This window comes from Ambystoma mexicanum, chromosome 9 (genome assembly GCF_040938575.1).
Source record: "Ambystoma mexicanum isolate Mex_15411 chromosome 9, UKY_AmexF1_1, whole genome shotgun sequence".
Lineage (NCBI taxonomy): Eukaryota > Metazoa > Chordata > Amphibia > Caudata > Ambystomatidae > Ambystoma > Ambystoma mexicanum.
The window spans coordinates 490,715,224-490,730,757 of record NC_090931.1 but is presented as its reverse complement, the minus strand read 5'-3'; the positions used below and the strand labels follow the sequence as shown (position 1 = coordinate 490,730,757).

At 44.9% G+C, this 15,534-nt stretch overlaps 1 protein-coding gene across 13 annotated transcripts in view; it reads left to right on the top strand.

Moving 5' to 3' along the window:
• Positions 1-15,534, top strand: part of PITPNM3 (PITPNM family member 3) — a 6,156,742-nt gene that overhangs the window by 1,457,807 nt on the left and 4,683,401 nt on the right. The window contains exon 1 of one of the 13 annotated variants that reach the window (XM_069615049.1): positions 4,465-4,528. The exons of the other annotated variants lie outside the window; for them this stretch is intronic. The gene's annotated coding sequence lies outside the window, so the exon portion shown is untranslated. Of the gene's footprint in view, positions 1-4,464; positions 4,529-15,534 lie in introns of those variants that run through there. 13 annotated transcript variants of the gene reach the window in all.

Genomic DNA, 15,534 nt, shown 5'->3' with positions numbered 1-15,534 from the left:
CTTAGTGAGGTCCTCACACGGACCGCCAGTTCCCACCACCACCACCACCAGGACAGTCAGCCACTTCCTCATCCGCCAGTTCGAGGCAGACAAGCCCCCTCCGCCGCTCCTCATGCACCACCAGGCGCACTTCTAGCCAGTCTCCTAATGCTGGTGGTGGCAATGGCAAAAAGGGAATGCATGGTCAAGCTTCCACGTGTATAGCTGGACCACAACATTGTGCCAGACACATAAGGAACTGTTGTGGGGGTGGGGGGAAGGGTGTTTTTGGGCTGTTGTGGGGGTTGGGGGGAAGGGTGTTTTTGGGCTGTTGTGGGGGGTGGTGGGAAGGGTGTTTTTGGGCTGTTGTGGGGGGGAGGGGCGAAGGGTGGTGGGATGTTTGGGGACATGCACTCTTACATCTTTACATTTCTTAATACACTGGTATTTGATCCATACACAGGCTTGGACTTCTTCATTGTGTATGTGTACTTTATTGGCGACAGGGTCCATTGTGCGCTTCCAAACAGACACCAGTGCATTACTACCCATATCCATTCCTACAAAAAGAAAAAATGTAACTCAAAATATTTGGTTGATCAGATGCTGTCTCACAGCACGTCCCTCCTGGCCATCCCATCTTGCATGACCTGCATCCCCGTCAACTCCGTCCTCATCACCATCATCATCCTCATCAGGTGCTTATATTTCTAAGTCAGGGGGCAGTGGCACATTCCGTCTGATACACATATTGTGCAGCATGACACATGCCATGGTGATCTTGGCCACCTTCTCATGGCCATACAGGAGAGTGCCACCAGACCTGCTAATGCACCTAAACCGTGTTTTCAAAATGCCAAAAGTCTGCTCGATCACGACGCGGGTACGGGTATGTGCACGATTGTAGTCCTCTTCGTGCCTGTTCTGTGGGTTCCGTACAGGGGTAAGCAGCCACCTCTTCAGGGGATAGCCGGCATCACCTGTATGGGGGGGCGAATGGGGTCTGGTTACTGTTCACCTCAAGAGCGGCATGTTCATATCACACAAATTGACTTTGCATTGTGATTGAAGTCCACAATTAACAGCATGCATGCAGACGATCTGTGTGACTGCAATGTGCAAAGTTGAGCTCGACCCTGAAAGTGAACATGCCCCATTAATGCCTCCTAAAGTAATTGACATGTCCTGGGTGAGGCCCGATCTTACATGTCCCTGGGCCCAGGCAGAATTGGTACCACACTACTAGTGTACTGCCATTCAAACATTTATGTTGCCATGCTGAGAGGCATCACTTCAGTGGTGCTATAGGTGCGTGATACAATGCTATGGGTAGGGGTTATCCCTTTGCATGCACTCAAGGGCACATTGCATTATTGTGGTTGTGCAGCGCTGATTCTGTATGACTTTCTCGACGGCATGTAGGAGACTTGTATATTTTGTGGTGTTGAATGTTGTGCAATGTGGATGTGGATGGATGTTTGATGTTTCTAGACCTAGATGATTTTTCGCTATGTTGTGTAGCTTATATTTGCATGTCGGTTCATCTCAGGTAGATTGCAGCCTTCCCAGATGGACATTGGCATACATGTGTATGTGCATTTGTCCTACGGATGACAAGCTACACCCAGTTGGAGTATGTATCTCCCCCCCCATCACACCCAGCTGGAGTATGTATCTCCCCCTCCAATCACACCCAGTTGGAGTATGTATCTCCCCCCAATCACACTGCCATGTGCTTGCCCTGCTACTCACCAAGTAGCCACAAACGTTGTCCGGCTTGTCGCTCCATGTAGCGTGGGATGGTTGAGTTCCGCAGGACCATGGAATCATGGGTTGATCCGGGAAATTGGGCACAACAATGTGTGATTATCTTGTTTGCGTCACATACCATTTGGACATTGATGGAGTGGAATTGCTTCCTGTTTCGGTAGACAACTTCATTGTGATGTGGGACCACCAATTCCACATGGGTACAGTCAATGGTCCCAATGCAACTTGGGATACCTTCCAGTGAATAGAAGCCAACTTTGGTGTTGGAGATCTCATGGGCAGTCTGTGGCATGAATATGTGTTCAGGTGCATGCCTCAGGAGGGCATCGAGTACCTGGTTCAGCGTGCGTGAGAATACTGGTTGTGAGATGCCATGCATGTGCCCCACTGTATGTTGGTAGGTGCCTGTGGCCAGGAAGTGGAACACGGTCACCACCTTTAGTAGAGGGGGGATGGCAGTTCTGATGTCTATGAGGCTCACAATGTCATCATGTATCATGTCCACGATGCTGGTGATGGTATCCCGGTCCAGACGGTACAGGGTGTGTATCTGCTCAGGGGTTAGGTTAAATGGACTGGCTCTGATCCTGGGGATTGGTGGCTGTCTCTGTGGTATGATTAGGTGCCGTGGTGGTGCTTGCTGTGCCTGTCTTGCCCTCCTCCTTCTCCTGCGACTCCTCTGTGCTGCCTGTTGTTGCTGCTGCTGCACTGCAATCATGTCCTCCAGCCCATGTAATGCTGCTAGTATTGGGACCATCTTGGTGTGGGAAGGGGTGTGTGAAGGGGTGTGGTGTGCTCCTTTTGTGCTGCCACAGTCTCCATTGCCTCCACCTGTACTGATTGTGTCCACCTGTGGTAGGTGGGAACACTGCTCCATTCTCTTAACGGGTGGTTCGCGATTCCGGTATTAGCGCCATGGCGGTAAGGGATTTTGGGGGCTTTATCATGCCCCTATTGGCATGTATGCTTGGCTTGTGATGGTGTGCTATTAGCGGCATGGCGTTATTTACGGGATGGAGGGTCGTGCGCATGCAGACTGGCCACTATTAGTGGCACCGTACTTAGCGGTGCCGCTAATAGCGGTGAGCCGGGTCGTAATTGGCATGGGGATTTAACGTTACCGGTATTCCATTACCGGTAATGTTAAATCCCTACCGCCTACCGTGTAATGAGGCCCCATGTGTTTTTTTGAAGAGTAGTTCCTGTTGTTTGTGCAGTTGGGTATGCGTTTGCCTCTTCAGTACATCCTTCTGTGGTTGTGGTAAATGATGGAGTACCAGCTGCTTTCAATTTCTTTGGTGGTACTGTTGGGAGATCATGTATAAGTTGTGTTTGCACTAGTTTTCTTTTACAAAGTTTGCCTTTTTGAAGAACAGGGTACATTTTGCTATGGGGTGTGTAGAGTGCACGTAGTCGGTTGTACTCTTCGATGCAAGGAATGTCAGCCTTGACTTTACTTGCACCAAAATTGACTAGAAATAGTACTTCAAGTGTACATAGGCGTGACAGTGCTACGCAACTCATGCCTTCTTTAAAGACTGTGCTGCCAATGTCAATCACTGCTTGATCTAGGGTTAGACCTTGCGATTTATGAATAGTGACTGCGTATGCTAGAGACAGAGAAAACTGTTCTCTGCGTGCATACATTTGAAAAGAAGGAATTGGGCTGTTGAGCAGCCTATCCTGTTAACTTCTGAACGTTTGTCAAAGTGAATGTTGACAAACTGAATGCTGTCACGTGGGTATGTCTGGAAGCCAACAACTGTACCAAGTGCTCAATTAACTAAACCTTGCTCCACATCAAGGTTACGCTTTAGCATTCTCTACAGTTTAAACACAAACCAGCTGTGTTGGAGATAGAGTTTTCTAAGGTATTTAGTTGTGCTGTGGCTTACAATGTCATACCATGTCATACCATGCACATCCAGATTGTCTGTGGAGTAAATTTGCACTAGTGGTTGCATTTATTTTTTCAACATTGTTTTGCTGATTTGTGCACAGCTTGCTAGGGTTGGCATTAAGGACATACAGTTTACATTTCTGTGTGCTAATTGTTCCATGACATCAGTAGCACATGTGTTATGCCCGCATAGCTCATGGATGTGTCTGCTATTTAAGATAGACTGTGCTTCTGCAGAAATGTATTTTTATTGTGTTTTGTTCTCAGAAACTTTGTACCTTAGTGCCTGTGTCACAGTTTCCAGGTGCCGACAGACGGATTCTGGAATCAGCACTGGAGGATTACCATAAACTGTGTTTTTTCTTCGATCAGCAGTATGTGGGACAATCGATACAGCCCTATATGTCTATCTGCGCTTCTGGCAATAAGGAGCAACATGTCAGCATTCATGATGTAAGAAGAATGTTCGCCTTTGAAAAATGCAAAAAAGACTTGTCTTCTCCCACAAGGAGCACCAAGGGCGGTCATTGCATTGTTTTGCTAATGTGCCATATGCCAAGACAAGGACACAAAATGAGAAAAAACATTGTCAACTCCAATTTACGCACAAAATAAAAAAATCGTTTGTTTCCTAGAGTTTATAGCTTTTTGTGAGCAATTGCAACATTGCAGACTATTGTTGATATATTATTGAAATATTCATTAAGCAAATGCTATTTATGGCAAGACAGAGAAGGTATGCTCTGTGTGAGCATGTCTGTGTTAATCTTGTGTTTATCTTCCTGTTTGTGCAGACGTGGGTGATGACGTGGCGCGTTGGGCTATGCTGGCCACTAACATAATGGAAATAGCTGGAGCAGATCGTTCGGGACAACTGATGTAAGCTTCGGGGGCCGGTGTTTTGATTTATTGCTGCGGGCACACTTAAACTTAGGGCGATCGATCCACAGATAAGATTAGCACAAGATGGCTGCGGTCAACACGTTGTTCGCATGTGTAAAAGTGAGGAAAACTAAGGTAAGATGCATAGGAAAAATGTTTACAATCGATCAACGTATGCTTATAACGACTTGCCCGAATGATCGGTACAATAAAATTTGTGAGCGCACTATTCCTTTTACTCCAATAAGCAAGCCACCTGGGTCCCTATCCACTTTTCTACACATACCATTACAGTACTTCAACCAGTGGACACACTCTTGGACTCTTATATGCATCTCCTCCAACCATACACCGAAAACTATAGTAGCTAGCACAATTACATCCCACTGCATACAATCTAGCACACCCAAGAATCTCAAGACAGTCCAACAAACCACCTGATATACACCCTGTCCACTTTTGTACACATACTATTACACTACTTACAGGCAATACACAAACCCTTGGGCACATGGCCTCCAGCCATACACCCAACATTCTAATAGCTTGTCACAATCACCACAGCATAATACAGCCATGCACCCAGCAATCTATACACTGCCATAACCCACACACATAACCCAACCACCTGAGGCCCTGTCCAGTTCTGTACACATAGGGCCTCATTATGACTCTGGCGATAGCCGTGCCGGTAAAACGGGCATGGCTGCTCTCGCCGGAGACATTTTTTCTCGGCCGCCCAGGAATGCGCCATTACTGGGGCATTACAGCCACAGCGGACACAGTAATTGCCCATTCCCGGGTGCCGGAAAATATTTGTCCCCATTCCCATTTGAGTCCCTTTGGACTCAGTGGGAATGGGGAGGTTGGATGCACCGGCACCAGGTGCCGGTGCTTCCGACATGCTCTGCTCGCGGGTGCCGGTCCGCCCGCCAGGTCAGACCTGGCAGGTGAAAAGGCACCCACAAGCAGACCTCGTAGTTTGCCGGTCCGGTACTGTTGTTGCTGGATCAACAAACTCGTAATGAGGCCCATAGTATTACAGTAAGTACAACCAGTCAGCACACTCTTCAAACCAATAATCCAGCCACCTAAGGCCCTTTACACTTTTCTAGACATACTACATCAAAACTGCATAGACCCACACAAATACAAACAATAAGTATACAATAATGGGTGTCATACTTCCTTTCAATCTGCACATTGCACTCTGAACACATATTTGTGCAATCCATATACCAGTATCACAATGTTTGCATGCATGGCTGTATTATGTTGCGGTGGTTGTGGCCAAGGCCAAGGCTCTTGGGTGCATGGCCTACGGCCTCCGCACATGAACCCAAGAGTCTAGGCCCGGCCACAACCACCGCAACATAATAAAGCCATGCATGCAAACATCTGCCCACTTACCACAACCCACAAACATAACACAGCCACCTGAGGCCCTACCCACTTTAGTTCACATACTATTATAGTACTTCCAACCAATGCACAAACTCTTGGTTGCATGGTCTCTGCATTCAAGACTCTATTAATTGCCCACAACCAATATATTATAATACAGTAAACTACGCATGAATCTGCTCAGTGGCCACAATTCAAACACATAAACGATCCACCTGAGGCCCTATCCAATTCTGTAACACATAGGGCCTCATTCCGAGTGTGGCGGTAAGGGGTTAACGGCGCTGGTAAGGATGCCGGTGCCGTTAACCCCTTACCGCCGCATTACAAGGTCCTTTAGCGGGTCCCGCTAAAGGACCAGGGAGGTAATAACAGGCCCGTTATTAACGGGCGTGTTATTAGCTCCCTCCCTATGAGGGCTCGAATGGGAATGGGGATGGGTTCCTTCAATGAGGAATTACCGGGTCCTCCAAGGTTGGAATGGCCCGGTAATTCCTCATTGAAGGAACCCGGACTCGAGTTTGGAGGCAGGCATGGCGCTAATAGCCCCATAGCTACCTCCACACTCGTAATGAGGCCCATAGTATTCCAACACTTCCCCCAGTGGGCACACTCCTGGACTGTTGACTTCATCACCTCCAGCAATGCACCCAAGACTGTAGTAGCTGGTCACAATCACCACAACACAACACAACACAACACACCCATGCACCCAATAATCTGTACACTGGCCACAAACCACACAGCTAGCTAAAGGAGGCCCTGTCCACTTCTAAACATACAGTATTCCAGTACATACAACCAGTCACAACACTCTTCAATCCAATAAGCCAGCTGCTTCAGGCCCTGTCCACTTTTCTACCCATAACATTACAATACGTGAACCAGTGGGCAAACTCCTGCACTGTTCAGTGCATCACCTCCAGCCATGCACCCAAGACTCTAGTACCTCATCCCAATCACCACAGCATAATACAGCCATGCATCTAACAATGTACACTACTATAACCCACACACATAAGCCAACCACCTGAGACCTTGTCCACTTCTATACATATAGTTTTCCAATACGTCCAACCAGTCACCACACTCTTCACTCTAATAAGCCTGCCACCCAAGGCCCTGTACACTTTTATAGACATACTATATCAAAACTACATAGACCCTCAACAATACAAACAACAAGTGTACCATTAGTGGTATCTTACTTCTTTGTAATCTGCACATTGCATTCTGTACACATTTATGTGCAATCCATACACCACTTTCACAATGTTGACTACATGGCTGTATTATGTTGTGGTGGTTGTGGCCAGGGCCTAGACTCTTGGGTGCATGGCCTACGGCCTACGGACCCCAGTCATGCACCCTAGAGTCTAGGCCCTGGCCACAACCACTGCAACATAACACAGCCATGCACCCAACAATCTGCACACTGGCTACAACCCACACACATAGGCCAGATGCCTGAGGCCCTATCCACTTCGGTACACATACTATTGCAGTACTTGAAACCCGTCGGCAGACTCTTGGGTGCAATAAGCCATCCACCTTAGGCCCTGTCCACTGCTGTACACATACTATTACAGTACTTGCAACCAGTGTGCAGCCTCTTGGGTGCATGGCATTTGGCCATGCATCCAAGAGTCTAGGGGCTTACCACACACAACACAGCATAATACACTGTTACAAACATCCTCATATAATCTACAATCCACTCCTGTTCCCTAATTAAGCTTGCCTCCAATCTCCACATAAACTGCTTGCCTCAGGACTTATCCTATCCTAATGAAGGCTGCCTGCAGTCACCACAGAAGTTGCTTGCCTGAGGATATATCTGTGAACTGCCACGGTATTCGCGGACACCGCGGCACACCACTGTCTTCTTCCACCTAAACAAATACATCATATATTTCCAGCCCCTCTTCCCACCACCAGATGCCCCAACTTATGTCTTCGAGCCCCTTTTCCCACTGCACTATCCGCGGATTCAAAATGGTGGACATTTCCGAAAATTATGATGCACATCCTGCTTCCCTCCAGCCAATCAGCGGGCACATCGTATGTCTGTGGACATCATGCCCTGGTCCCTCCCCCGCCAGTCTCACACACCTGCACTGCCTGCCTGGCAATCCCCGCACTTAGGGACTGTTTCTGTATCCCAACAGTCCCACTACCAGCAATTGACACCTGATTTCTACACTTACCTTTGCACTTGCCATTTTCTGGCAGTTAATTTACTTATTGTTATTATTCTATTCCCATGTACTGCACTCTCCCTTCTCCCTCCCTCTGCACCTTCCCCTTCACCCATCCCATGCACTTGCGCAATCTGAAAGACACCTGGCCTAGTATGATCGTTGTCTGCCCTCCCTTCATTCCCCCTCCATTGCCTCGTCGCGCCTTGAAACACTTGTGTATAGGCGCGTTACAAATGCCATATCATATCACATCATCATATCATAATTGAAAGATGTGTTGCTATCATTTTGATATGGTGGAAGGTGCTTTTGCAAATAGGTCCAGAAATGCAGGCTAATGAATGTCCTTGTAGTCCTGTGTATTTTCGCACTGGACAGGAGTCCATCGTTTGTAATACTTTTATTTTCAATTTGTCTTTGCCTTTCACATACTGATTGAGCAACTGGCGTAAAGATGAGAACAATTTTTTTGCTTATGTTACACATTGATGTGCACAGCCATTTGTAGACTGGACGCATTCCTTCAGTGGAATGGAGAGTTGATACTAAGTTTTCTGGGGATATATTTGGGAGCAGCGTTTCTTGTTCCATAATTGTATTATTACGTTTTTCATACCCTCGTCCACTGCTATTGGGCAATTGGTAATTGGGTTTCTTTGCTTTTGTTTGTATGCTTCTTCATTGAAATATGGTTCTGTGCTGGTGGTGTGACTCCACTCACCTCCACAAATGGTTGCAAAGCTATCTTTGTTGATATTCCATTTATTGAGAAGTCCTTTTTGTAGTTTAGTAGTTAGTTTTGTTAGTGGTTTCTAAACTAAAATAAATAATTTCCTTTTGAGAAGGATTGTGCTGTCTATAAGAGCTTCCAGGATTAATTTTATACGGTAGGTTTTAAGGCTTGTGCATGATTTCTCTCTTGTTTTAATAAGGTTCTGAAGTACTCTGTGTCGGAACATTTCTTGTAAAATAATTTTATTGGTATGCTTACTTGTGGCTACATCGAGATTTATAGGTGCAGTGTTCGCACCAGTGGTACCTGCAGTATTTTGTTTAGTTTTACATTTTGAAATAGGAGGCAAAGTTTCTTTGCTGGAAGCTGCTTTTGTTTCGCTTAGTGGCTGTATTAGCTGTTTTGTTTGAACTTTTTGTAGAAATTCAGCTAGAGGTGGATGCTTATTTTGTACACTTTTATTTTGATTTGCTCTACTTCTGCATTACTTTTTGGTAGACATTTTTTGGTGTATGTTGGAGAAAAAAAGAAAGTCTGGGTTGGGACATTGTGAAATATATGTGGGCGTTGTGCAGGAGTCTCTGAGTATGATGGTAGGAATGTATGTAGAGGTGTGCAATTGTGCAATGGGCTGTTATTTCAGGTTGGGAAGGCTATTCCCGTATTTTTGTGTAACTATACTGGTGTTCAGATGACAATACAAAGTGTGCACTGATGAGGGGCAATCGGTAATACTGAATCTAATGCTGTAGGGTTATTACAATTGTTTGTTCTACAATACTAGAATTAGACAGTGTTTGAGTAACAGTTAGAACATTATGGCAGTATTGCACTTACTTTTTTGGAAGCAAAGAGTAGTTTTCTTCTGAGTTCTGTTTCGTACTTCAGACGCTGCTGGTTTTCAGAAGAGTGGTCTTCACTGCAATTGTGAAAGAAAGAAGTTAGTAAATATGTGTGTTAATCGCACTCATGCTAATGTAGACATGGATTTGCTTGTTTTTGCAGTAATAGTGCTTTCTGATAATTGTGCATTGCATGTAGATGCAGTTTCCTTTGTCTATTTGCATTCTGTATATTTTACTTAGAATCTGTCAGTTGAACTTGCCTTAGAAATTATTACAATAGTAAGCACGCAGAGCACACTTGGCGTTTTAAGGCATTGTTATTTGATGTTAGGAGATAGGAGAAATAACTGTTTGATTTTCTTGCTACTTATACAGGGTAAATGGCAGAAACTCTGGTGAAAAGCATGCAATGTATGTATTTACAATGCAGGGTATCTTCTACTTACCCTGGATAAGTAGTATAAATGTCATGCTGTCATTTCTTTGATCTCCTATGATCAAGTGACACTTTAATGGTGTGTGTTTTACAAGTTTTCATTTACCCATATCACAACACAGAACAGGAAACTTAATTGTATGCATTTGAATATGGCTGTTGCCATTTACAATCATACTGTTATTTCTCTCATCTTATAACATGAAATGACACTTTGTTAGACAGCTGTGTGTGTTGTGTCTGATTACAATTGTAATCATTTCTAAAGGAAGATCAAATGATAGATTGTATGTAAAATGACCAGAATATATAGAAAGGAAATTGTATGTACATCCTACGCACTATAATGCATGATATGCTATTATGGTTGAAATGTGGATAAATAGGTGGCAGTGGTTACACAAATAACAGAATGAATGAAGAGAATAACAGTTTGCACATTACAATTAGTAATATGGGTAAATGAAAATTTGCAGAGCATACAGCTTTGCAAGTGACAATTGATCATAGCAGATGAGAGAAATGATAGTACTTTTTTTTACAGGTTATACAGGGTAAGTGGCAGTTACCCTAATTATATACATTTATACTAGAGCTGTACATGTACTGTGCACAAAATATTCATACCTGTAGTTTGTGTTCATGCATGTGGATGTGAATGAATCTGCAAGCAGAAATCTTGGAGAGTTTTATAGTAGTTGTTGCTGTAGGTGCTTTGCAATCACAGCAGAATTGTACTCAGAGTGATCAACAGTACATCTAAAGTGGTGACCTGTGATGATGGAGTTAGATATAGAGTTCCTGGATGTGATTGGTGGATGGTTGTGTGAATGCTTAACAGTAGCCAATGAGGGAATGGTGAGAGAGTTAAGTGCAAAGGGTAGAAGGGCTGCCCCAGTGTTACACGCTCCACGGACACCGCAGCTGTTCGCAGACAGGGCGTGCCACATCTGGGGTTTCTCAGCAAATCCAGCATGGAAAGGGGACTGTAGGGATTAGCCAATCAGGTGCTGAAATTGTTCTTTGCAGGACGAGAGGGTGTGTGTGTAGTGAAGGTAGCAGATGTGAAGAAAGTGAGGGTGTTGGTTGTTGGAGATTTATTTGTAGATGATTTAGAGAGGTATGCTATGTTTAAACATAATGCTGCCAGTTTGGGTTTTGAAGGAGTGGAGGTTTACTGATCAACTGTGCCTGGTTTCAATATGCAGGCAATGGTTGGAGCTTGTAAAACGTTCTGCATGCGGAAGAGTCCAGATGTAGTGGTAATGTATTGGGGTGGTGTCCATTGGGATACATCAGTGCTCCTACTTTGTTGAGTACTCTTGAAAACTTGGTAGGGATGGAGGTTGTTCCAGATGGGAAAGTGATTTTTTTTCTGAAATACTGCCAAGGGCACTATGGGACAATTCTAATGTTTTCTGTCCCAGCAAAATGGTGCAAGGTGTTTGGTGAACAGAGGGATGCCTGCTTTTCTGTTGAGACGTGGAATGTTGTCTTGTAACAATGACAATATTGATTTTGTTAATAGTGACTTTTAAATCAGATGGCATTTCTTTATCTTATTGGGAAATGCCATGTTATTTCAAAATATAACAAGTGCTTTACAGAGGATAATGTGAAGACATCAGGAAGAAAATAAGTGAAAAAATTAAGAAATAGAAAAATGAAAGCTGTTTATTTATAAGCACTTTAAAAAAAAGTCTCTTTTCAGAGCCAACCTCAAAGGGGAAGTGGACACACTATTTAAATTTTCATTTCCCACTCTCAGATTTTACGATTTGTCCGCGGACACCACGGTTGTCCGTGGACAGTGCGTATTTCATACAGGGATTTTGAAGCTGAGAGGCATGCAAATGAGACTGTACAAGGTGAGGGATTGGTCAATAAGGTTTACTGGGCATGATGTGTAAGGAGAGACTTTGACAGAAAGTCTGTTTCTGAGAGGAGAGCAGATAGCTATGGCTGTGTCTTTCAGAAGGCAGATTGTCTGGATTTTGGGTGACTCGTGGATAAATTGGTTGGAGGTGCTCGTAGATCGCTGTGGAGTGGCTGCACATATTGGATTCCCTCATGTGGATGTGCATTGGCATGGAGTGTGCAGAATAAAGTGACTGGATTTGGTACCTCTTTGTGCTACTTTGGTGACACAGTGTCATCCAGACATTATTATTATTCATTGTAGAGGGAACAGTTCAGGACATGTCTCTGGAATCTCTTTGTAATTTGCAATGAAAGAAGGACTTACGAAAGTCATGGACATGTTTCCAAACTCCCGAGTAATTTTTTCTCGTATTGCACGGAGACAAATGTGGCTGGGTTATTCTTCATTTGGTCCACAAATGGAGAAAGCGAGGCGCAATGTCAACAAGGCTGTTTGTGCCTTTTTGAGAGATGTTGGCATGTCCTCTTTTCACAATGAAAATATTATGTTTCGTAACACACACATTTTTCACAGAGATGGAGTACATCTTATGCTGAGAATCAGATTTTTCTGTGAAATATACAAAATGCATTGCGACCCTTTTTGGAATTATAGCAATCCTTTTTCCAGTAGGTGTTGACCACTTGAGTTTTTCGAAACACAAAAAAACCCCACAAAAAGGCTCTTTTCAGAGCCATGACTTTCTTCTGGAGAAAAGTGCAATGTTTTTGATAGGGCAGCACCCCAAAAGTTCTAATGTCTGCGGACTGTCCGCTGACTTTTAAAAATGCACAGGCCCCTGCAGCATTTCATTGGCACTTCTATTTTTAAACTGTGAAAGGGGGCTCTGAAAAGAGCAATTTTTTTGTTTTTTGTTGATTTGTATTTTTTGTTTTTTTTAACAAGACACACAAGGAAAGGAAGGGAAGGGAGGGTAAGTAAGGGGCACCAACCATGGGGTTAAGAAATGGCAGGTGGAGAGAGGAAGATGTAGGGTGGGCCTTAATGAGGTAGTGGACAGCCCTTCTCATGCTCCCTGACCGCAGCAGTGATACTAATGGTAGACACTGCACTTTTCTAAATCAGCCAATTCATAAACATTATTTTATGTGTACTTAACACATTTTTTTTAACAGAACGATCAATTATTGACCAATTTCATTATTTTGAAAAACTATGTAGAAAACCATATCATGGAACAAATTAAATATCACTGTTCGACGTGTACCTGTACCCCTTCTCCATGACCCAGCCAACCATCCCCAAAAAATCCCCATCACCAAAAATGTTATGATGAGACTTCAATCCCTTCCTCCCCTACCATCCAACATGTAGAAACCCCTAATTTCCCTGTATGTGTATCAATTTCTGCTTCCCCCTCTCTTTCATAATTTCTATCATTTTATACAATAATAAACTATTCTGTTACTATATTCCCCGTTAGGGTGTCCACGGACAGCGCAGGTGTCCGGGGTGTCTGCAATTAACCAAAATGGGCGTGTCCTAAGGACACTATTCCTGTCCGCACTGTTCGCAATCAAAATGGAGGTGTCTGTAGGACACAGAATCTGTCCGCATGTCTGCTATTCTTCAAAATAAGGTGTCCTAAGAACCCCCCCTGTTTGCAAAGTCCGCAATCAGAGTGAATATGTCCATAGAACACATAGCCAGTCCGCCTGTCCGCAAAGTTGTGATGCATATTGTGATGTTGGAAATGCATTGGAGGGGCAGGGCCTCCGTGTCCTTGTCCTGTAGTCCTTTTTCATTTGTGTTCTGTATTGTATCCTGCCCAGGAGTCCATGTGGCACTCCTGGCAGTGCAGCTCTTCTTGTTTTTGGTTTGGTGTACAGACCCATGGGATAGCCTTATGGCACCCATGAGTGGGGGTACAACCCTGTGCCCCTAGTGTATGTTTTTGGGCACTTGTGTGTGGCCTACAGAGCAGGGTAGGGGCTCCCTGGAAGTCAGACCCTCAACAGGCTGCCGACCGGAGACGGGGACCGCTGAGGAGAACAAAGGTAAGCACCGGACATTCCGTCCACCGTCGTCAACCAGGGTTCGCAGGGTTGCTATAACTGCTGGAGGCCCGTCAAAGCAGTATTGCCCAGAAGCGGGGACCGCTTGACGTCGTGCCATCGACGACCAGAGCTGCACGCTTCATTGATTAAGACATTTTGATTCCCGGACGCGCTCGTCCGCACCGCTGACCGCCTTATCCCGCTGGAGAAGGCAAGGCCGTCGACGTGCCGAGGAGCATCCGCCGGTGGGTTTCCCACCACCCAAAGATCATAGAGATGCCAGAGGACTCAATGCCATTGCTGGGCCACAGTTCTTCACAAACTCTTAGCAGTCCTGAACTATTGACATCCTGAACTATTGACATCGAGGTGCACGCCTCTTCCTTACAGGACATCTTCGAACCGTTGTCAACGAGCACTGCTGGGACGGAAGCTGCCACCTCGACGCCGAGTTCACTTTCTTTGAGGGATCTCGATGATCCGTGGCTCCTGCTCTAAATGGAGCCGGTCAAGAAGGATCCGTCGACGACTCGTCGTCGAACTCTGCTATTCCAGGTACATTGGATTGGTAGAAACATTGTAGAAGGAAATTAGACTAATTGGACAATATATGGACTGGGCTTGTGATATATCTTTATTTGACAGGTGGGGGATCTTAGTAGCTAAAGTACTATTCTGCCAACTGTTCTAACCAACTACTTTTCCTCCTTTGTCTTTTTGTTGGTTACCTTTATTAACGGATTTGTGTGACACTTGGCCAGAGTACAGCTGATGCACTTTAATGAAATCTGATCATAATTGTGGTACCACTTAGAACTGTATATATTTGCCATTGTAGATTTACTGAGTAAAAAGTGAGTTATTGTGATTGTGTATATAACCTTGGACCTTAATTATATAAACACTGTGTTCGATCTAATACAGTGTGTGGACACTCCTTTGTGGGTGCTTGGGGACTACACTGTACTTAAGAACTGGCCTGCATTACCTCCTGAGAAGCTAGGCCTTGATTGCTCGTTCATTGCTACCAACAATAGAGAATCTTGGCTGGGGTCCTCTGTGCCTCTCCTCTACCATATAGAGAGCAGGAGTACAGACACCCCTCTCCAGTTTTTACACACATTTAATTATTTTGGGGACTTGAACATTGTCTGTAGAACACCCGCACGCATGCGTATCACACCCTCAGGTCCTACGAACATCGTGCCTGTCCATAACTGTCCGCCACACATGTGTCGCATTTTTAATTAGTTCGGGAACACGAACACTGTCCGTAGAACACCCACACGCATGCGTACAACCGACCTCATGCATTTGGTGTCCTACGGACACCCGTCCCATTCGTGAATGTGTCTGCGATGTCATCATGTGACCACACCCACACTAAGCGTGGGTCCTTGTTTGCGAACAGAGCCTGGGCCCCCGGACACACAAAAAGTACTTTT